We start from the raw sequence: 23,594 nt of genomic DNA, 5'->3' as shown, positions 1-23,594 counted from the left end.
GTCAGTCGATGTAGCAGCACTCCCTTGCGAGTCAGGCTATAAGATAGTCGATGTAGCAACACTCCGCGCATGATTTACAGAAAAAAAATAAAAATAAAAACATTTTATTAAAAAAAATTAAAATAAAAACATTTTATTAAAAAAAATAAAAATAAAAACTTTGTTTATATTGTTAAAAACATTCAAAATGTTATAAAAACATTCAGAATGTTTTTAAAAACATTCTGGTCAATTAAATTTGCGTTTTTGTGGTTTTTTTAAAAAACGATTAATTTGTAATTAAATTAATGGTTTTTACTTTCGTCCAACACGGAAATGTTGGACGAAAGTCAAAAGTAATTAAAAGTGACGTATGTGTTGGCGTAAGAATCACTTTTTTCCTTCCGCTCTTCCTAAAGCCAACAAACTATAGAACTATATATACACATATATATTTACATATATATATATATATATATATATATACATATATATATACATATATATATATATATATATATATATATATATATATATATATATATATATATATATATATATATATATATATAAATATATATATATATATATATATATATATATATATATAATGTTTTTTTAATATTGCACTGTCATTATTTTGTTGCGTAAATAGGCCTCTTAGAATCGGCCTCTAAAATGTAACATACACGGCCGTGTAATATAGTAGGCCATGACCTAGCCAATATCCTAAAATTTATTTTTATTGTAAACTATAGTACAGTGCTAAAAAAAGCATTAGTTTATCCCATTGATACAATTATGAACATTCATGAGTTCACTGGATACACAAATGTGGAAAGTATTTCTGTAAAAATTTGACAATCAAAAAATATGAAATACTCTATAAAAGAAAATATATTATTATAATGTTATTTCCTTAATTGCTGTTGTTGCTCAAATTTATTCCATCTTCTTTTTGTATAATAATACATTATTATAACTAGTTGTCCAGGCTCATAAAATATAGGTCTTGCTAAGTTTATTCCACACTGACCATTTCTATACTTATTTTCTTTAATATTTTATAGTAAAATTCATTTAAAAATTACTCTTAGAGCAAAAAAAAAATTATTTCGCGCACTTTTTCCCCATACTTATGGTTTATTAGTACTCTCGCCCCGTTTATTTATTTTGTAAGAAAAAGTCTGAATTTAAGATCTTCCTACTTAAGGAAAGAAAACTTCTTTACTGCGTTAGAGATTTACAGTTGACTTGACTGATTACATACACACATGTAATCAGCTAAGTAAATCTGTGCTCAGAAACTCTCAATAAAACAAACTCTCAATAAAATGAACGCTCAATAAAATAAACTCTCAATAAAATATTTTAATTAAGCTGTTATTAATACCAGCTTCGGAGAATTATTCAATTATGACGTAAATATTTCTTAATTTAAGCATTAATAGCTCTAATTTAAGTTTTCCACTTGGACAGGAAAATAATTTTTTTTGTTTTTCGACAAGATTAAAATCTTGTCGATTTTTTTTTTAAAAAACAATAATATAAATACAAAAATTCAAAACAAAACTGTTCAAGCGAAAAAGACTTCTAACAGTTAAAAAAATTAAGTTTTTTAAACTATACATACACGATCCTTAAATACACAATTCGCAAACTCAACTCTACACTTACAGGTTTTTTCAGATTAAGTTATACAAGTGGATTTTTTACATTTAATTATTTCATAATATTTTGTACATTTGCATATTACATCTCTATCAATAATAAAATTCTATTTGATTGTAATAAATTTAATTGTAATTTTTATAATTTTATTTGTTTTTTGAGAAAATATTGCTGTTTTCAAATAATTCCTTTATAAATTACTATGCAATATAGTTGCGATTATTACTCGCTTAAAAAGTGTTGAACTATGACATCAGTATAATATAAGTTTGTAAATTTATTTATTATACATATTGACAATCTTCGGTAGCCCAGTGATTTAATGTAATGTCCTCATTGCGAACACCTTAATGTTTTCGTTGGTTCAAATCCACCACTAAGCAAAGAATATTTTTTAGTTTTTTTTTGCTTCTTAAAATGCAGAACAAAACAGTTTAAACAAAAAAGACTTATATGAGGCACCTCACAGGATAAGGGGCCAAGTCTTGAAATGGAGTTATTAGCACTACTGTATAATAGGAAAAAAATGATCATAAAGAAAAAAAATTTAACTTAATATCTTTATTTTTGACCAAGTTATAGCTGTTTGTGCGGGACAACGACCGGAATAGCGTTTTTGAGAAAATTAAAGTCAAAAGTTCGCATAATTTAAAAATGTTATAAACTCAGTTTGATGAAGAAGTTAATAGTTATTTTCTGTTTTTAAATGCATAATACAGTTTAGATTACGGGTACAAGTTTTCACATTAAATAAATTTTAGTAACTCTTTAAAAATAAAAAAATAGAAACATAACTGAAAAATCAAAAAGGTACCAACTCTTAATTAAATACAAATTTTTTTATCTGCTTTTCGTTTAGGGTAAACTCAAACTGTTTTTAGCATTTTATTTATATGTCCAACTTGTCTGCTGTTTTTGCCAATCATATGTTGGAATAAAAATTGAATCATTCTCGTCAACGACGATGACTGATTTATTCAATTATGAAATTGGAGTACTAGCTTCTATGCATGCAGCAAACTCTTTGACCAAAGCTACTTCACTTCGCCAAAACTTGGATTTCAGAATCCCAAATCCTGCATCTGGAGAGAATTTCGTGTGACCGACAGGAAATAACGTAATAGTTATTTTTTGATTTAACCCAACAGCTACTCTCCAACAGAAATACTGCATTACAATGTTGTTTTTATTTTGCCCTACGCAGTTGTCAGCATGGCAATACAGGGTATCTTTGATAGAACATTTATGTTTAGTAAGGTAGTCATGAATCATACTCAAAATACAGTTTGCACCTTTTCCGGTTAACATGTTTTCAGGTATCACACAATTGTGCTGAACACAGGCCGATTCATTTGCAATACTAAAAATCACAACTTTAAACGGAGTTAAAAAATATATAGGTCCATTTTGATCTTGTAAGTTTGGTAGAAAGATTTGGTGTACATAGTCAAAAGAAATGTGTGAAACTTCATTTTTTTTTCGCCAGTTTGATATAATCATGATAAACAGAACGCTCTTTCTCAACTAACTTTAGATGTTTTAACATCTCAGTTATACGCTCTCATTTGACTTCTAATTCTATATTAACCATTTCAGACATTTTTATAGTGTTATTCTGACACACACTGCCTAAGTCCGAGCGCGGACGTTGGATAACAATAAAAAGCAAGGTCATTCTCCAAATCTTCAAGAAAGCTATAATCTGCAGCGAATGGATTCCAGACAATTCACATGCGGATTTATATTTTTCATGTATGCTTTCCTTTGTCTCCCATGACGGAAAAAGCATCATCCGATGATCTCTTATTCTTCGAGCTTTTCCGGGTAGAACAAGTGCGTTGTTTTCAGCATAATTCATTATAAATTGAACAACTGCTGTGGCATCTACTTTTGTACAAGTATTTTTGGGTTGTCTTCCAGTATTGCCATGTCTACGAGGAGCAATTCCAAACTTAATGACTCGCCTGCGTAGTAGACGGAAACATTTACGACCGATTCCATGCAAAAACAGGAATGTTTTCAAACATATCTTTTATCCGTGAAACCGATAATCCATCAGTGTTTTTGATCGAAGTTCATTTTGATCTTCATAACGATTATAACACATTAGCCTTTCAAATGTGTGAAGCAGAGCACTTAACTCGGCAACAATATTGTCATTCAGTTTGTTTTCATGTTCAAACATCCCATCAATCTCAAAACATTGTAGTCTGTATTCGCAATTCTGAATGTGAGAAGCGCGCCATACAGTTTTTATTTTTTACTCCTTGATTACATCCAGAACCAGATTTTATAAATTTTATTTTTTCCTCATCTTTATTTTTAAATAACTGTGAGTAAAGTGAACGGAGAGGAATTATTGTCTTAATGGTGTCATCAAGAACAACAATGTCATTTTGGATCGTCAGTTTATCCTGTGAAGTTGATGCCAGAGGTGCATTCTCACTCATTGGTTTATCGTGCAAAGTCGAGGATGAAGGTTGATTCTCATCTATCGCCACTTCATCGTTGCTAGATGCTTGACTATCAGATAAATCAGACATCAAAAAATCATCATCGAAATCATTTTCACAATCTCTATATTCAAAGAAATCGTGCAGGGCATCGTTGACTTCTGATGGATCTAAACCATCAGTTCCACAACTATTCAAAAGTTTTGCTATATCAGAATTTTTAGAAGTACTGGATTCACGATTCATAATAACTAAAAACCATCAATATTAAACGAGTCATTAAAATTAAACTTAAAGTTTAATTTTATCTGAACTTTTTTCTACACCTAAGATGAGTCGGCTCTTACCGTTGGTTTGAAATACTAGCAGAAATTTTGCAACAAATAGTTGTTTATTTGTTATAATTAATTTGGTGTGTATGAACATCACTGTCATGCACTTCTATTTAAATACAAAAAAACCACAATACATAGTTACATTTATGAATAAAGCGGGCTTATTACGTCAGCATTTGAAATCAATTTGTTTCGAAAGTAGCACCTGTTAAAAGGAATTCAACAAAGAAAAGCATATTTAAAATTATTTCTTTATTTAATCTAATAATTGTTTTATCAATCAATAATTGTTGGTACTACGATTAAAAACATAACAAAAAATTTTATAAAATATTTGGTCACCATTCTCGGTTTAAAGGGTTGATAAATAACATACAAATAAGTTATATTTTCAATAACTTCTTAGAATTTTCAATGATTATTGATCAAAAATGAAAAGTATTATATACTGGGACGCTAAAACGTTAATAATACAGCATAAAAAAAAAAATTAACAAGGAGTTCTTTACTTCTAGACGAGAGAACATTATCAAAACAGTTCTGATGAAGAGATGGTACCTTTTCCAGATTTTAAAAAAATCCTTTTTTGCAACTACCAAAAAAAATTTTTCACAAAAAATCACCTAATATGTATTGCAATATGAAAAAATAAATAAAAAAAAAACAATAATCTCATTTTTGAATTTTTTGACTTGACTAACTATTATGTCAAATATCTCTGTAACTAGTGAGGCGCCTCACTAGTTACAGAGATATTTGACATATTCTGTGAGACGCCTCATATGCTTTGAATGTTTCTAAAAGCTCTCATATTATACATATATTATACATGATCTTTCTATATATGACCTGCAAACTAGGCTTGAAAAAAAAAAAAAGGAATTTTAACACTAAATGTAAATGACATATTGCTATCAGTTTATATAAGTTACATAATCACATATTTACATTAGACTCTTTCTCTATATTATCTTAAATTTAATGGCTGCCATGATTCTGTGCAAACATACAAAAGTAAGCATTAACTTGCTCAATATGTTATGATACAATTATCTAAAACATTGTATCTATAATCCTATTATAAAATAAGAATTTTTTTTTTACTACAAATATTTTTTTTTTTTTGCAAAAAAATACCTTTATACGACAATGTTTCTGCCAAATTTTCTTACGCAGGCGCTGGCAGAGAGAGGGTACCGGCACCCAAACTATTTTCCTAGAATAACCCCTGTAATAATCTTTTTGTTAAATAACTTTTCTGCCTAAAACTAACAGCTATTATAAACTATTATTTTTGTTGTTATTATTATTATTTATTTTTATTATTACTCGTAATTGTTTTACTAGTATGAAACATTGTTTTTAAATTATTAGAAATTCCTTAATTTGATTGACATTCCACATTTTTCCTTTTTCTTTTAATTTTGTATAATAGCTCTTTTGTTTAGCTCCCTTAATTAAACCATAAAGTATTATGAAAATGTGTGTCTGTTCCATTTATTCATTACAATAGTCAATAACTACAATGAAATAAAAATTCTTTTTTTCTTAAGCCAGTAACTGAAAATGAGATGTCTGATTTAATAAAAAGTATTCTGCAAAATGATAAAAGTTTAGGACCAAATAGTATCCCTACACATCTTTTTAAACTTATTTCTTGTATTATTTCCAGGCTTCTCTGAACAATATTTAACAATTCTTTTAAAAAAGGCATTTTTACCAGATGTTTTTAAGATCTGGAAAAAGTCATTCCTATCCATAAAAGAAAAGGGATTAATATTCTAATATCTCTCTAAAAAATTGACGACTGAAAAACAAAAAAATACTGATAAAACCAACTTATTCACAACAAACAAATTACTTAAAAAAATCAACAAACATATTAATCACGGTTTATTCAATCTGCTTCAATGGCTGCGCTCTGTTAAATTAAGTCTTAATACCAACAAAACTGAACTTATCATTTTCAAATCAAGTCAATATAAATTCTATAAACACCTAAACTTCAAAATCGACTTAAATTTACCTTTTTTTTTGTCAACTTAAAGACTTGTAATTTTAATTTAAAATGTAATTTTATTACAATTTTTGGATCACATCTCAGCTTGTAAGGTTTGAGGACTAAGCCAGTCTCATGCTTTTTTAAATTTATCTAATCTAAAAAACAAGGTTTTAAAAATAAGAAACTTTCGACAATACCGTTTTAATTCAGACATCCTTTACTTTCGATCAAAAACATTCAAATTATGTGATTTTGTTCATCTATTAAATTGTCTAATTTTTGGAATCATAAACAAGTAAGTCTAACTCCTTCATTCGCTATTCTTTTCACCACTAAAAAAAGTTAAAAAAAAATACTGTATGTGGAATGAAAGGCTCATTGTGGATTATTATTGTCATTGCTATTGTTATTATTGTATTTTTATGTATGTAAATATTACTTGCATTTTATTTACATTTTATTACTATCATTATTACTTTTTAATATTGTTTAATTTTTATTTGTAATATTTATCACGATTAGTATTATTATTACTACTATAATCAATAATAATACTAAATACCAATAATACTAAATCAATAATAATGCTGATAGTATTATTTTTATCATTTTAATTTTAGTAAATTTTCCAAATAACAACTGGTCAACCGTGGTTTCCATGTTTCAAACCAATTTTCCTCATTAAATTTACTTTAATTCAACTATATGATTGCTATCATTATTTAATCGGTGTTTACCTTAGTCCCCATATTATTCATAAATGACCATGAAACTTAAAAATTTTTATTTCAGAATATATAATGTTAATTTTGTTACTGTTAGTCTACCCAATAAAGCCTAAATATAAAGTGTTAACTCTAAGATTCCATAGATCAATTAACTCTTTTGCACCGAAATGGGTCGTTAACAACCTCGTAGTAATAAATCAGTGAATAAAGGGTTTGACTAGCTAAGCAATTATTCAGAACTAGCTAATTTTATGTTTAACTTCAAAATTGGTTGTAATAAAAGCTCTGTAAAAGGAGTAAGTTGACAGTTTTTCTGAAATGTCTGGTAAAAAGATAGTGAGTGTTGATGACATTTTAGCTGCTGTTTGGAAAAGTAGTGAATTTGAGAATAACGATAATGAAGTTGGTGTTTCAGAGACAGAACCTTATATAAATTTTGATGATATAATTACATTGTTGATCCCATGGTGTCATACTCAGCATCAGACAGACCCTACTATTGATGTTGACCCTTGTAATAGATTTTTCCCAGCATAAATATCACATCTTTATGTCTTTATGTTATTGATATTTTAATTTTTTTTTAAAGATATATAGGGTAAAGTGACCAAATTTCAGCCGCATCTTTACAAAATTGTTTCTAAAGAAAAGTTAACAAAAAGTTCTACATGAAAATTATACATTTCTAGAAAGACAAATCTTTCAGCATTTAGGATATAATTATAGGAATTTTTATAAATGAAAATTGTTTGAAAAACAACGATAACAAAAAGTATATGAATTTGACCAAAATACTATTTTGAAATTAAGAATTGCTTAAGGAATATGAAATTTTGACAATGTAATGTTTTATTTTTTTAAACTTTGGTCAATATCCAAAACCATTTAAAATAGGTGGATTAAAAAGTCCTTTTGACAATACTGTTTAATGACTTTTCTTCAATTTGATTAAAGATAAAGTTTGTTTGACTTCCATATTCAATACTTTACGCTTTAATGCATTACTTAATTGAAGTTGAGTTATTTGTCTAGAGTGCCCAGATACCTTTGGTCCAAAATCAGGACATTTTAAAAAAAGTAGCAATTTTCAAAATAACGTTTGTTACCATAAACTACTACTATAATACTACAATAAAAGATCAAATTCACACATATTTACTGTTAGACGATATCTGATTCAGCAAATTTTTGTCACCCAAAATTTTTGTATACATTTTACCATACGATAAAGAATGATTTATTGTAGTTTGAAGCAAGTATTTCACGGTTTTAACATTCGATCGATTTCGATCGTCTGTCCACTGTTTATTGCACAAGGAAAATACTTTTTCTACAGCCGCATTTGATATAGAAATCGATAATATTACGCTTACTAGAGTTTTCAAATCAACAAAGTTTTTGCTTCGAAACAAAGTAGACTATTTTTTATCAATCGGCAGTTTCTTTAATTTATCAGAAGAAGCTTCCATTAATGAGTTTAACTCATTTGTTTCATTAAACAACGAATCTTTCATGGCAATATCTGGCAATAAATACTCAGCCGACTTTTGAACATTGTCATATTTAATATTAGCTTTTAACATCAACCAATCGGTTGAACAAGGATAATTATCTAAGCAGAACCACTTATCAATATAATTAATCGCCGTTGTATAAAAGTCGATAAATTTACTTTTAAGTTGTTTGGCCGAATAAGGATCATCTAAACCTAGTAGTTTAGAAACTGTAATGGCACCAAAAAAGTTTTGCTGAAGTTTTTTTTGCACCTTTTTTTTGAAAGTAGTAACAGTGGCTATCATTTTTGATAATAGTAGATCCAGAGTCAACATAGTCTGCTGAAATAATTGCAAGACGCTATGAAGAAACAGGAAATAAATTTCGCTTGAATCGTTGTTAAATAAGTTTTCCAAAACTTTTGGAACATCGGCAGAGGATAAGGAAAGTGATTTTAATGCAGTCCACAGTTTTAAAATGCGTTCAATAAGCGGTAGCATGCTCAGCCACCTAGTTCGCAAATGTGTTGGAAAAGTAGCATATTCAATTTCAACGAATTCACAAAATTAATTGAACTTTTCATGACGCAATGTCGACCCATCAAAATAGCTTAAAATTTTAAATAATATCATTTCAACGTCCAGTGATCATCTTTCACATGCTTTTTTTGCCGGATTATGGCATATATGTGCCGGACAACCAACAACAATTAATGTAGAATTCAAGGTTTTTAATTTGGCGAAAAAATTATTCTGCCCTTGTTGATTAGCACCACCAAAATTCACATTAGCATTGTCTGCACTGAAGGCTACTAATTTTGTCGGATCAAAATTATTGTTTTGTAAACAATTTTTCAAATATTCGAATATAATGGCCGACGTTTCACCCAGTAAATTAGCAAAATCTAACAATTTTACAGCCAAACCATGCACTGAAAAATATCTAATTATAATTGGAAAGTTTTTTATTTCTTTGTTGTTGGAAGCGTCGATAGCAATAGAAACCGTAATTGTAATGTGAGCCGCTAATTATTCTCTGGCGAATATTAGACGAGATTTACAACACTATTGAGGTTTACGTAGCAATTAGTTCAAAACGTCAAAATTGCCTCAAACCTTTCTTAGTAAGCTTGATTATCTAAACGTTAAAAAAATTTCAGGACAGGAACCCGAATCTCAGGACAAAATCAGGACATTTTTAGAATCAGGACGAGCTTCTTAAAATGAGGATAATCCTGATAAAATCAGGACATCTGGGCACCCTTGCTGCAACTGAAAACGCTTTTTTTTAATTATATTTTGACAACGGTTGTTTGATGTTTTAACAATTTAAAAGCAATAAAATAAATCGTTACGTTAAAAACAACTTTTAATCTTTTTTAATTTTTTAAAACAACTTTTAATCTTTGTTAAAAACAACTTTTGATCTTTTTTAATTTTTTAATTTTACGAGAAGGCTTTTTAAAATTAGGCTTTTTAAAAAAAGAAGCTTTCTCGTAAAATAAGGACTTTGCCTAATGACTAATTACTAACTAATGACTTTGCTTAATGACTATTTGATTTAAAAAAAAAAAATTATTATAACATTTAACTTACACATAATGCGCTTATTTTAAAGGATCATTATAATTAACTTTTGATTTTATTTAAAAATAAAATCTTACACATAATGGGTTTATTTTAAACGATCATTATAAATAAAATCAAAAGTTAATTATAATGATCTTTCAAAATAAGCGCGTTATTTGTAAGTTAAATGTTATAAAAATTAAATGTCATACCGTAAAATCGCCTCAGATCGGTAACTTAAGCTTTGAACATTTTCAATTTTTTTTCCTGAAATATAACAGAAAATTATATTGATAATTGATTTTGTAAAAATAAAAAAAATGTAAAATAAAAACTTGTACTCAATATTTAATTTAAAATGAAAACATCTACTTTGACCGAACTTTCAGTACCATCTCATAAGTTCGGCCGCTATACTAATGATGTATCACAACCTTATCGTCACAAATAATGAAAACTAATTTTTAAATGTTTATTGTAAAATTATGACATAAATTCAGGTAATACCAGTAATAAACTAAGAAGATCATCGCCCCGGGCTTAAAAAAAAAAGTCTTTTGGGGCACCAAAGAAAACAAGAAAGAGCACATAAAAAGCCTTTTTAAATATAAGTAGTAGTATTTTTAATTTTTATTGTAATTGGTCAACTATTTTATTACTTTGGCTATTATCACATTAGCAACGTCATTGATTTATAAAATTAAAAATATATATTTCAATTAAGTTAAAATAGTTTTTTCAATTAACAAAAAAAAAAATACTACTTTGCTTTAAATGAGCTTTGTATGTTTATTGGCAATTCTTCCACGTATCGTTGATCATAGAAGAACAGCAAGATCCACAAAGCCAATTGTCACAGGATTCGCCAAGTATCCAAAATTGCGTAAAGCTGTAATTTTATTTTTCAAAAATTTTTTTTTTTTGTAAATATAATTAATTCGGTGATTTTTAATATTACTAAGATTAAATTTGATCATTTATTTTAATAATTTGCTAATTTTAGATTTTAATAGTATGCATTTTTTCAAATTGTTGTTTTGCTAAAGAATTATTTCAGCAGGTTACATATAAACATTATTACTTTTTTTATAGATTCATACTAATTACAAATATTATGATGGGAATACGAATATTATGATGGATAAAGAATTACGAATATCATGACGAATATTATGATGGGATAACAAATATACGATGGGATACCGTTTATTCATCAACAGATACTAATATTGCGTTTGATAATTTCTAAAGCACATTTCAAAATATCATTGATAATAAATGTCCAAAAATAACTACAGAAATAAAAAACAAAGGGTATAAGAATCCATGGATGACAATAAATTAAAGCATCAAAAAGAAAACAAAAGCTTTACGTAAAATTTTTGAAATCAAAAAATAAAGATGATCCAAAAATCTACAAAAATTTTTAAAAGTTTTTTCAACAAGATATAAAAGAAGCAAAAATAAGATATTTTTCTAATCAACTTAATAAGCATAAGTTCGACATCAAAAAGACTTGGGCTGTTATGAACCAACTAACAGGAAGAGAAAAAAAGAAGCATACTTGCTTACCACACAAATTAATTTCCGAAAAAAAAAATTATAACAAGTGAAACAAATATATGTCAAGAATTTAACAAATATTTTGTTAATGTCCCTCTCTTGCTTCTAACATTGCGCAACCAAATAAAACATTTAATAATTTTTTGGGAGAAAAACCCAACACTAGTATAAATAATGAAAACATAACTAAACTTGAATTTAATAAAGCAATTATTGAACTTAAACGAAACAAGTCATGTAGATATGATGGTATTTCCAGTAATGTAGCTATTTATGTTATCGACAGCATTCGTAAACCATTATTTTATTTAATATCATCTTCAATTAAAAATAGTATATTCCCTGACAAACTTAAATTAGCCAAAATTAATTCCATTCTCAAAAAAGGTGATTGCAATAATGTTTCTAACTACCGACCTATTTCTCTACTCCCAGTTTTTTCAAAAGTGTATGAGAGAGTAATTTATTATAGAGCTAATAAGTACTTTACATTAAACAATTTATTATACAAAAATAAGTTTGGATTTCAAAGCAATTGCTCTACTGAACATGCTATTGTTAAACTTGCTGACAAAATATATAAGTCGTTTGATAGTGATGAACTGGTATTAGAAGTTTTTATTAAACTTTCCAAGGCTTTTGATACAGTTTATCACGGTACTTTACTTTCCGAGCTAAAATATTACGGCATAATAGGCTCAGCATTTAAGTGGATTCAAAGCTACTTGTCTAACAGAAAGCAATTTGTATTGCTAGAAAAGTCAGGAGCCCTTGATATTACGTGTGGAGTTCCTCAGGATTTAATCCTAGGTCCATTATTGTTTTTAATACATATTAACGATATAAAGCTTCCCAAAAACTATTTACAATTATGTATGCTGACGATACAAATATATTTTTTAATCATCCTGGTGCAAAGACTTTGTTCGAAACTTTGAATATTGAAATTAAAAAATTTCAACCTCTGGTTCATAGCAAATAAATTATCCCTAAATTGTGAAAAAACTAGCTTTACTCTTTTTCATAAAAACAAAACAATCAATTAATCTTCCGTTAAGCTGCCTAAACTGTTTATTAATAAAAATAAAATAAAACGTGAAAAATACACAAAATTTTTAGGAGTACTTTTTGATGAAAATTTGTCATGGAGAAACCATATTGGTCTTCTTGAAACGAAGGTGTCCTCTGTAATAGGTGTTTTGTATAAATCAAAACCTTTTCTCGATAGTAAATCAAGTAATATGCTTTACTTTAGACTTGTACATAGTCAGCTTTTGTAGGCAAATATTGTATGGGCATCCATAAAACCAAATTACTAAAATTGCAAAGTCTGCAAAACCATGCATGCAAAGCAATTAATTATTTAAATAGGTTAGTAAACCCGGCCCCAGTGATGAAAAGCATAATGGTTCTAGATATTGAGAAACTTAACACATCACAGATATTAATTTTTATGTATAAGTATAAAACAATCTTCTACCAAGCGTTTTTTCAGATGATTTCTTGATATCATTTTCTGAAAAATATAATTTGCGTTCAAATACCAGGTACGACTATCACCTCGGGAAAATTAAATCACAGCAGTCAAGTTTTTTAATTACAAACCGTGGTCCATCAATATGAAATCATTTCCAAAACAAAAATATTAAAGACCTAAAAAGCATTTCATCGTTTAAACGACAAACTAAAATGCATCTCCTTAATTCCTGACATATATATTATAGTTTACAGTATTTGTTTTTAGATTTTTTAAAACTTTTATCTTATTATCATTATTTTTTTCTTATGTGCTTTAATATTTTTTTTTGTTTTCAATTTTTGACACTAAAAAAAAAGAGCTTTGCTTTATTGAATTTTTATTTTACTTTAAAAAATTAAAGTGTTTTTTTTTTTTTTTTTTAATGAGTGACTATAGGGGCTCTATGAAACGATTGTGATTATAAACGCATCATCCTTACCGTCTTTGAGTCCTGTGTGTGCATGTGCTGCATGTGTATATGTGTATGTGTATATATATTATAAATAAATAAAAATTAAAAAAGTTTTTTTATCAAGGGTTTTTTTTTTTATGTTTACGATGTTATTTATTTTATATGAAAAGTTGTAACATTGTTTAATCAACAAAATAAAAGTTAATAATAAAAAAAAATTATTTGAGAAAAAAAAGTTAGTAAAATTTGAGTTTAGCATGCTTTTTTTAATATTTTTTCTTAAATGACCGAAGCTACGAGGTGACCGAACTTAAGCGATTTTATTGTATTTAAATTATTTTTTTAATAAAGGATCGTCCATAAATTACGCAACGCAAAATATATTTTAAAAACAGAAGTATGAGACATTAAGCTCACGCGGCGATTTTTATTAAACTTAACGGCCTATTTTGATTTTTTATTTAAATAAAGTCTCTGCGAGGGAAAACTTTGATTTTTTTTATTTTAATTTTTGTAAAAGTTTACGTTACGTATTTTATGGACAATCCCTAGGTATGTATTCTTTATGATAAATTTAAACGTTTGAAACTATTTTTCCATAACGTTCTAAAAATCTTTTAGAAGATAATTTTAAGTTACTTTAAATTATGAATAAGCTAAATTTTCGAACGATTTAATGGCTTTATTTTTTTTTGTTTCTATTTTTACAAAGAGTTGTTCAAATTTTTTTTTTTTAAACTTGACTTTCTAATTAAACTGTGAAATTAATAAAAATTGCGATTTTAAAATGAAGTTATTTTTTTAAATAATTTTTTTTTGTGCAGAGTTATCAGTGGAGAGATTAAAAAGTGGAGAGACATCTTGAAAGTGATTGTTGATGCAATTTTATTCTGTGCCAAGAACAATTTTGCCCTTCGGGGAACAACAGAAGACATCGGTCAAAAAAACAGTGGGATTCAAAATGAGCTGATTGAGTTACTTGGGCAGAAAGTAAGGAACTAAATTTTGTCAAACATCAAAGAAGCTAAATACTACTCTGTTCTGTTTGACTGCACTCCAGATGCCTTCCACAAAGAGCAGATGACTCAGATCATCAGGTATGAAAGCTGCACAATTAAGGAAAGTTTTTTGGACTTCATTGAATCTCACCAAAAAACCGGAAAAGGTCTTGCAACAGAGATAACTGAAAAATTGGAGAAGGATGGTCTAAACATTTCTGATTGCTGGGGCCAAGGCTATGACAATGGAGCCAATATGTCTGGAAAATACAATGGCGTCAAAGCTCACATCCATTCAGCAAGATTTATTCCATGTCAGCAAGATTTGTTCCATGCGCAGCTAACACTTTAAATCTTGTTGGTGTTCATGCTACTGAGGTTTCTCCACTCATGATTACTTTTTTTGGAAAGGTTCAAGCCATCTTTAACTTTTTTTCAAGCTCCACGTCAAGATGGGAAAAACTGATGAAAACGTTGACCATCTCATTAAAGGGAAACAGTGACACAAGGTAGTCTGCCAAAAAAAAAGCAATCACACCATCGCACAGACAAATCAAAGACGTACTTCAAGTTTTAGAATCCATTATCCACCATCCCATGACAAATGCTGTCACAGTTAGCAGTGCAAAAGAACTTCTCATTCAAATTAATTTCAGTTTTCTGTGTTTGTTGGATTTCTGGCAAATTCTTTCTCTGATTGACCGGGAAAACAAACTGCTTCAGTCAAAAACCATTTCAATTGACATTGCCGCAAAAAAATGAAAGGATTGAAGGCTTCCATTCAGAATCTTCCAGATGTTGGGGGTGGACAACATTAAAGATGCCACAGAAAAAGCTAACTACAGCGGAATTGATGGTGGCTTTCCAATCAAGAGAAAGCGCAAAGTGAAGCGGATGGCATTTTATGAAGCTGAAGATGACTTTCACCTTCTCACAGCAGAAATGGAATTCGGATCTCAGTGCAACCTTGTGTTTGACAGCATTATTACACAATTTAAGTGGCGGTTTGAGGCTGATGTCTGCTGTATCCTCTGATTTTGACTTCCTCAGTGGGCATTCACTCTCTAAAAGTTCAGTGGATGAACTCAAGAAAAAAGCTGCAAATTTATCTCAAATTTACAAGGCAGATTTAGATTCTTCCAATTTCCAGTTAGAAATGGCAAGCTTTAAATATCAAGCTGCCGCAGTGATGGACAACTTTGAAAAATCTAGCCCGATTGACATTTTGCAGCTCATTCATAAATATTCTTTGACCGATGCTTATCCCAACACGGCAATTGCTATTCGCATCTTCCTCACCATACCAGTCACAATTGCTACGTGTGAGAGAAGTTTCAGTAAACTTAAGCTCATAAAAAACTATATGAGGTCAATAATGGGCCAAGAACGTTTGTCTAGTTTGGCTATAATTTCAATTGAAAATGAAGTGGCCAACAACATTGATTTTGATGATGTCATTCTTAAATTTCTCACTTAAGAAAAGCCAGAAAAGTGACATTGAACTAAAGTTTGTACAACCTTAATGACAAATTTTACTTGTAACTTGATGTGATAAATTTTGCATATCTTTTGCACATCAGCATAACTTTTATACAAAATTAAAGCATAGTAATATTTTGTTGTAATAACAAAATATATCTTTTTAACGTTTAGTTTCGCTTTTATAGTTAATCATGGATAACAAAAATAGCATTTAAAAAATAGCAATTATGGCAAAACGACATTCAGTCAAAACTCTGTATCCACCGCAATTGGGCCAGTGCTGGCCCAAAGTTAAATGCCGTCGCAGTGGCTTATGACTACTCGTCAGAGTTCTGGCATTTTGCCGCACGCCGCTGCAACTCTTTGCGATGATTTACCATACATGAAAAAGTTGCTTGAGTTGCTTGCCAGACTCGCGCCAGTAATGGCCCGTTACTATTATAGTCGCAATGGCGTGCGATGATTCGCCAGAGTTCTTGCCCGAAGTCGTGTGCTGTCTGGGTAGAGACATACAAAAAAGAAAAGGTCCTCAATACTTGATATTTGCCAACTACACTTCAAAACTTGCCAACTAAAATGCTAAATTTACAGAAGTGCTAACTCAAATGTGTATATAACAGCTTGGGGGGAGGGGATACCCCTACACCCCTGTTCTGGATGGCCTTGGTCGGCCCAGGTCGTAGCAACTGCTCTAACTGAATTGAAAATTTTTTAAATTTGTTTATTTATTAATAGCTATTAATGTCTGGATTGAACTAATTTCAATTAGTCTATTTTAGACAACAATTATTCCAGTTAGTCATTTCCAGAAACAACTTTAATTTTGGTTAGATTGCTTTGAACAATAACCACGTTGAATAAAAGAAGCCAAAATACAAAACTTAGAATAAAATAGCAAAATGCAGAGCTATTTCCAAAGCATGAACAATAAACCAGACAGTCTTTTAAAAAAAACTTTTGAATAACTGATTTAAATAACATCAAGATTAAAAAAAAAAAAAATTTAAAAAAGTAAAAGTAATCAACTTAAAGAAAGTTTATAACTTTTCATAACCACAACAGCCGCTTATTTTAATTTATTTAATAAGGCGAATTTAGTTGGGTGGTTCAAAAAAGCACACTTTTAAATTTAAAATTATTTGGTTGATTGTGAAGAAAAGTGCCTTGATGTTAATTTATCATATAGATGAAATAACATCAAGATCTTTTTTTTCAGTAAATTTTTGTTAATTTTTTTACTTTAAATTTTCAAAAATTTAAAGTATAAAAGTTAACAAAAGTGTAAATCACAATATTTGAACAACCAGATTCCAATCACATATTTATAATCAGGCCCGTTGCAAGTTTTTTGTTTTTGATTGAGAATTTAACTTTATGTAACGACGTGGAGCAACATTTATATATTCATGTTTATGTAAAGCTTTTTAAAAGTATTGCGATAATCGGAGTCTGTTAACAATAAACCACTAAAATGTTTACCTCCCTTTCATGCAGTTAGCGTAAGAGCGACGAGTTTATAACATTTATATGTACATTTTTTAAAGATTTTAAACTAAATTTAAGTTCATTAACAAGTCTCTAATGTCATGCAATAATCTCTTAGTGTTCAAAAATTATGACTATATAAATTTTGACCTCCCCAGTTATTTAGGGAGGTTAAAATATTATCTTTAATTAAAATATAATTTCGTCTGACAATCAAATTCTGTTCCTCATTCAAAAGTTTGGAGCAAAAGTTAATTTAACTCCTTTTTCGTGAATAAGTAATCAAATGACGCGGCTTCGTGGTTAAAATTTGTCGAAGAATAGCGAAAAAAATTAATTTTTAATAAACTTAATTTTCTTCGTTACTTAAGTTCCTTTAGTAAACTTTAAGTTACTTTAGTCTGAAAGATCATTTGTATTTTTCAAAAATATTATCAAAATAATTATTTTTTTTCAAATTTAATTTGGTCATTGATTATTGCTTTTTTTATTACAAAAAGACATTCTTTAATGCAGTGGCTAATTTATAAATAATTAATAATTACAGTGGCTAAGTTACAAATAGTTACTTTCCTTTTGTAAAATATACAAATGGTGGGGGCAAGAAGAAGACAAAAATAGTCTTGTTGCCAAGCCCCTAAATGTCCGTACATAATAAAGGCATTAAAATTGATGATCATGTGTTTTTCTCAAGTTTGAGTTTAATAAGTTTATTTTAGTTGACAATTATAGTTATGTATTTTTTGGTAACATACCGAAAAATTAATATATGAGTAGCTGAGATACCAAATTCTCCTGTTTTTCAATGAATTTTGAATTTTAAACCTGTCGACTTAAATTTAGTGTAAGAAAATAAAAGATAAAAGTTACTAATTTGTTGCCCTCACATTTTGGTAGGGATGATAAATGTTTAATGATATTTTTTTTCCAGGCTCCCATTACCACAAATTTTATTTCTTATTCTACGTATAAATCATTATTTAGCTACTGCTCGGGTTATACATATATAACACAGTGGCGTAGCAAAATATTTACGCCCAGTAGGCATACTGATCCAGGTGCCCAATTGCTGTTTCTCTGGAACAATAACTTTTACTAAAAAAAAACTTTTTAAATACATCTTGAGGCTCCTAAACCTCGCAGCCTTGGGCCTGCGAGGTTTAGGAGTTTAATTTTAAAAAAGGAGTTTAATTTTGATTTTAAGTTTAGTTTTAAAAAGAGTAAGCAACATTTAAGGTTTAAATGTTGCTTAATCTGGCCTCGCTGTAGTTAGGCCACTGATGCTACAAGCAGATAAGATATTTAAATAAATGGTTCTAAATTTTTCACGCCCTAAAAATACCGTAGTTTTTAAAATCAGTGCCGGATTAACACTTGCAGGGTCTTGGGATGTTTTTGAGCAGGTGACCTTTTTTTATTAAAGTGGCAAAAAAACCTTACAAAAATAAAGCATCTTCTTAAAAATTTTGGAACTCCTAAATCTGCGGGACATTAAGTTGTAGCCCCCACAATTCAGGACTGGTTTAAACTTTTCCTCCTTAGTTTTTCAATAAAAACTTTTACACAAAAAACCTGTAAAAAGAACTAACAATTATGCCAATTATGTCTTTTAAATAATCTACCCTTTCTGAGTCTCCCAAGGTTATATACGTCTCCTCACTGCCATGTTTCAGCTTTGTCTGAATTCTAGACTTTAATTTTAACGTTTTTTTTGCCATGTTTCAGCTTTGTCTGAATTATAGACTTTACTTTTTGGCATTACTGTTGTACAAAATCCTATCAAAGTTATTGTAGAATATAAGTAAATTTATTTACATATTTTATATAAATTACTTTTAATTTACTTTACAAGTTATATAAATGAAAGCTTATGTAATTTAAATTTAATTTTTGATAAAATTTGTTATTACTTTTAAAATAAAAAATTCCTTCTTAGAATATATTAATTTATTTGTAAATTTAATTTACATCTGGTAACATATTACTTTTATGTAATTTATTTTCATCTGCAAGTTTTTTTTCAATATAACTTTTTTTTAATTAGTTACTTTTATAGATAAATGTAAATTAAAGTTTGAGGAACTTTTATATTATGTAATGTAATTTTCAAAAGTAATTAATTTTGAAATGCAAAAATTTAAACAACTTTTTCATGTGACTTACTTTTACCTGTAATTTACTTTTACCTGTAAAAGTAAATTACTTTTCGATGTAATCTTCTTTTACATAACTTAAAATTACTTAAGTAATTTACTTTTTGATAAAAATTAACTTACTCGTGTATGTAAAAAAAGTAAGTAAAAGAGACAGCCCTAGGTTGTATGTATTAAATTTTTTTTTTTTAACTCTCAGAAGATCAGAAGTTGATTTTTATAATGCTTAATATGTTAGGAAAAAGAAGTTTTTCTCTTTTTAATTAGGCAAACGAGCCCTGTTAAAAATAAAAAGAAAATCTTACAAATGTTGCATTTTACTTTAAATGAGCATTAAAAAAAAAAAAAAGTTGTAGAAATTTCTGTATTCAACATTTCTTCTTTTTTAGCATGTTGTTTAAAAAAAAGAATTTCTAAGAAAGTAAACATTCTTTTTTATTGTCCTTTTTATTTTGTCCTTTGGTATTTCAGCTAATTATATGTTAATTTAGGTACCCTAGCAGAAATATTTATTTTGCTACTAGTCCTCTTCCAATGTATTTGATGATAACTTAAAAGATCTTATATATATATATATATATACCCTTAGGACATCTTTTCTAAATAACATCATTCAAGCGTTTATTACTGTTCTGTGTTTTATTGCAAAAAATTTTTTTTAGTAAGTCTAGATATGCTAAATCTCTGAAAATTGGTTTCATAATTTTGTGAATAGCAAATGAAAAGCATAGTTTTTTTTTGTATTTAAATTATTTAAATAAAAAAAACTTTTACTGTGAAAAAATGAAAAAAAAGACGTTTACTGTGAGTTTCCTGAAATAATATATAAATTTGTTAGTTTATCAGACTGCCACATGCAGTATTTTACGTTGGTGGCAAAACTTGGTGGCATATTCATAAATGCCGCAAAAGTTTATAAGATTTTCCAAGTTCTCTTAACGCTACAATAGCATTAAACTTTACTGCAGCAACAAGTTTTCCAACAAGGTTAAAATTAAGGCTTGAAAAAGATGTATCAAACTTTGTAAAGAATTTACACATATCACATGATAAATGTAACTTATATGAGAACCCATTTTTATTTTGTAAGTTGCCTTTGAGTAAAAACCTTTCAACCTTTTTTTTATTTTTTTTAATTTTTTTAATAAACAACATTCACAACATTTACAATCATTAAACATTTTAAAAATTTAAAATTTATAACTATATTGTAATTATCCTCTGTAATTTATCCTTGTATCCTTCAACTTATTTTTCAACATTGTGAAACTCAGCATTATGTTGCAATTTTTTTTGACTTGCATTTTCTTTTTTGTTTAAAACAAAGGTTTGATTAAAACTGCTTATACTTTAATTGGTAACATGTTGGTTTCCTCTAAATATTTTTTTTTAACATATTTGGTAAATCTTGGAATTTTTTCAAAACTTTTCTACTTTTATATCAATGTATAATGAATAAGTTAACATATAACTAGGAAAAGTTTCATATGTATAATTCTGTATAGTGCTAGTAACATTACATAGCACTATACAGAATTATACATATAAAAATTTTGCGGCAATCAGTTTAAAATGTAGCAAAAAATTGCTAAAAAGCTTTATAAGACATAACAGTGTTTATTTTTACCCTATGACCAAATCGCTAACCGCATAAAGACAACAAGTCCACAAACCCTAATTTTACAGGAAAGACAAAAAACTGTTTCGACCCTTTATTTTCAAACTTGGGGTTTTCAATTTTTTCCAAGTTATTCAACAGTAAGTAGGGGTCTGAAAGATATATGCATAACTTTTTAAATATATTTTGTTATGAGTGTCGGGCATTTTTTTAGACATGATCCCTTTTTGCAGTAAATGAGGTTTAAAAATAAAAAAGACCTACTAAATCTTAAAAAGTTCTTTATTTATGCAATACTTATTAAATAATGCTATTTCATTATTTTATTATCATAATAAAATGCACAGTACAACTTAAGAACGTTATTTATTCAGTTGGTCGATCTTCTTGAATGGACGCAGAAGTTACAGGCCATAACGTTATTTCATTCCAAAATCAGAGCTTTTCATCCGGAATATAAACCAAAGTTTTCTTCCACAATTTTTAAGTGGTTGATGGATAATGCAGCTGAATAGGCTTTATTAGTTGATATTTCAAAGTCCCCTATAGTGTTTCCTAAGCGAAAAATGTCAATCCAGCAATATGCATACTGCATTCAATCTCCCCTGGTTCATCAGAAGAAATTGGCATCTCACAATATTTTCAGATTGAAAACGTTAATTTGTTAGATTTTAGTACATTTTTCCCATAAGAGTAAGTGCTTAAGCATGTCCTCTTGTAAAACTTGGGCCATCATAGTCAAAAAAATCTTCAAATGACATTTTTTTCACCGTAAACTTTCCAGGAATTTTTGAAGAATTGTTAATTAGATTAATTTCTTCATTAGTTTCATAATATCTCTCTACTTTTTTTTGGTTTTCTCCTTATAACTCTAAAATCACGGTCATTATGCATAAAAGAATGTCCCCTAACAGGAAACACCAAATTAATTTTTTCCAATCTCTTAGTTTCACAAAGGGCCATTATAAAATCTAACAAGAGTGTGGTTCTTGTTTTAACCAGCGCAGTTGTCACCAAAAAGATAAAAAGTTTTAACTTTATCTGAAATTTTGTTTAAAATTACAAAATTTGAAAAATTGTACCACATAAAAATAGAGCATACTTTGTTTGAACCTTTACTTTCGCTTTCATGATAAGTAAAAACAATCATTTTTCGGGAAGCAATATTGTGAATTCCTAAGACGTTTACTGTGAGTTTTCTGAATTAATAAGTATCTTGTACTGGTATGCACGGTAATGTCACATTAGACATGTAATCTACACATAATCCAACTTGTTTAGGCTCTTTTATGCATTTCTCTGTGGTATCTTTTATTTTGTTTTAAAACTTTTTAGCCCTCCTATTATGGACCATAAGCTCTGCTACTACGTATCTTATCTCATTGTCTTTAAGAAAAGGACTTTTTATTTTCAACTTAAGTTCCTCACAGGCAACACATGCGTCTTTTGCAGGTTTACCAAAACGTAATGAGTAATTTTCTTTAAATAATGCCAGAGAAATTATATGACAGCCTTTTCTCACTGCCAAGTGTAATTAAAAGGAATTATTTCTGTTTGTTTATAAACAACTCATACATGGCTTTTACGTCCAAATTAGCTGGTAAGTATTTTTTATCTCTTCCAGTATAGTGTTCAGTTTCTGTAGGATATTATTCAATATGAGCTCTCAAACGAGTGGTTGCAGTGCCAAGAATGGCATTAACAGAAACATTTCTGCCCCTTTTATCTACTGGAGTTTTGCTTAGCTGTAACAGATGAGAGCCTGTAGCACTGTTTGGAAGTACATCCGTATAATTTTATAAATCCATTTTTACATATTTTAGTACGAACTTCATTGTGCATAATATGGAACTTCACTACGAAAGATTTAGGTTTTGCAGAAAAAGAACATGGTCTAGATTTTTGACGGTTAACTGGGAAAACCTCCATTAGTGACTGCAAGTAGATATCTTGTTGAGTTTTGGTTTCCATATTATGTAACTTGGCAAATATTTTCACCATGTCATTTGCCGTGTAAATTTTCAAACAGTTTTTCTTGCAACTGAAATAATTTAGAAAAGGTTGGGCCTACCTATGTTTTAATATCTATTTTTGAAAATAAATAGATATTAAAACATAGAATGTATAAATAAAA

The sequence above is a fragment of the Hydra vulgaris genome, chromosome 13, assembly GCF_038396675.1.
Source record: "Hydra vulgaris chromosome 13, alternate assembly HydraT2T_AEP".
NCBI classification, from domain to species: Eukaryota; Metazoa; Cnidaria; class Hydrozoa; order Anthoathecata; family Hydridae; genus Hydra; species Hydra vulgaris.
This window is presented reverse-complemented; position numbering follows the sequence as displayed.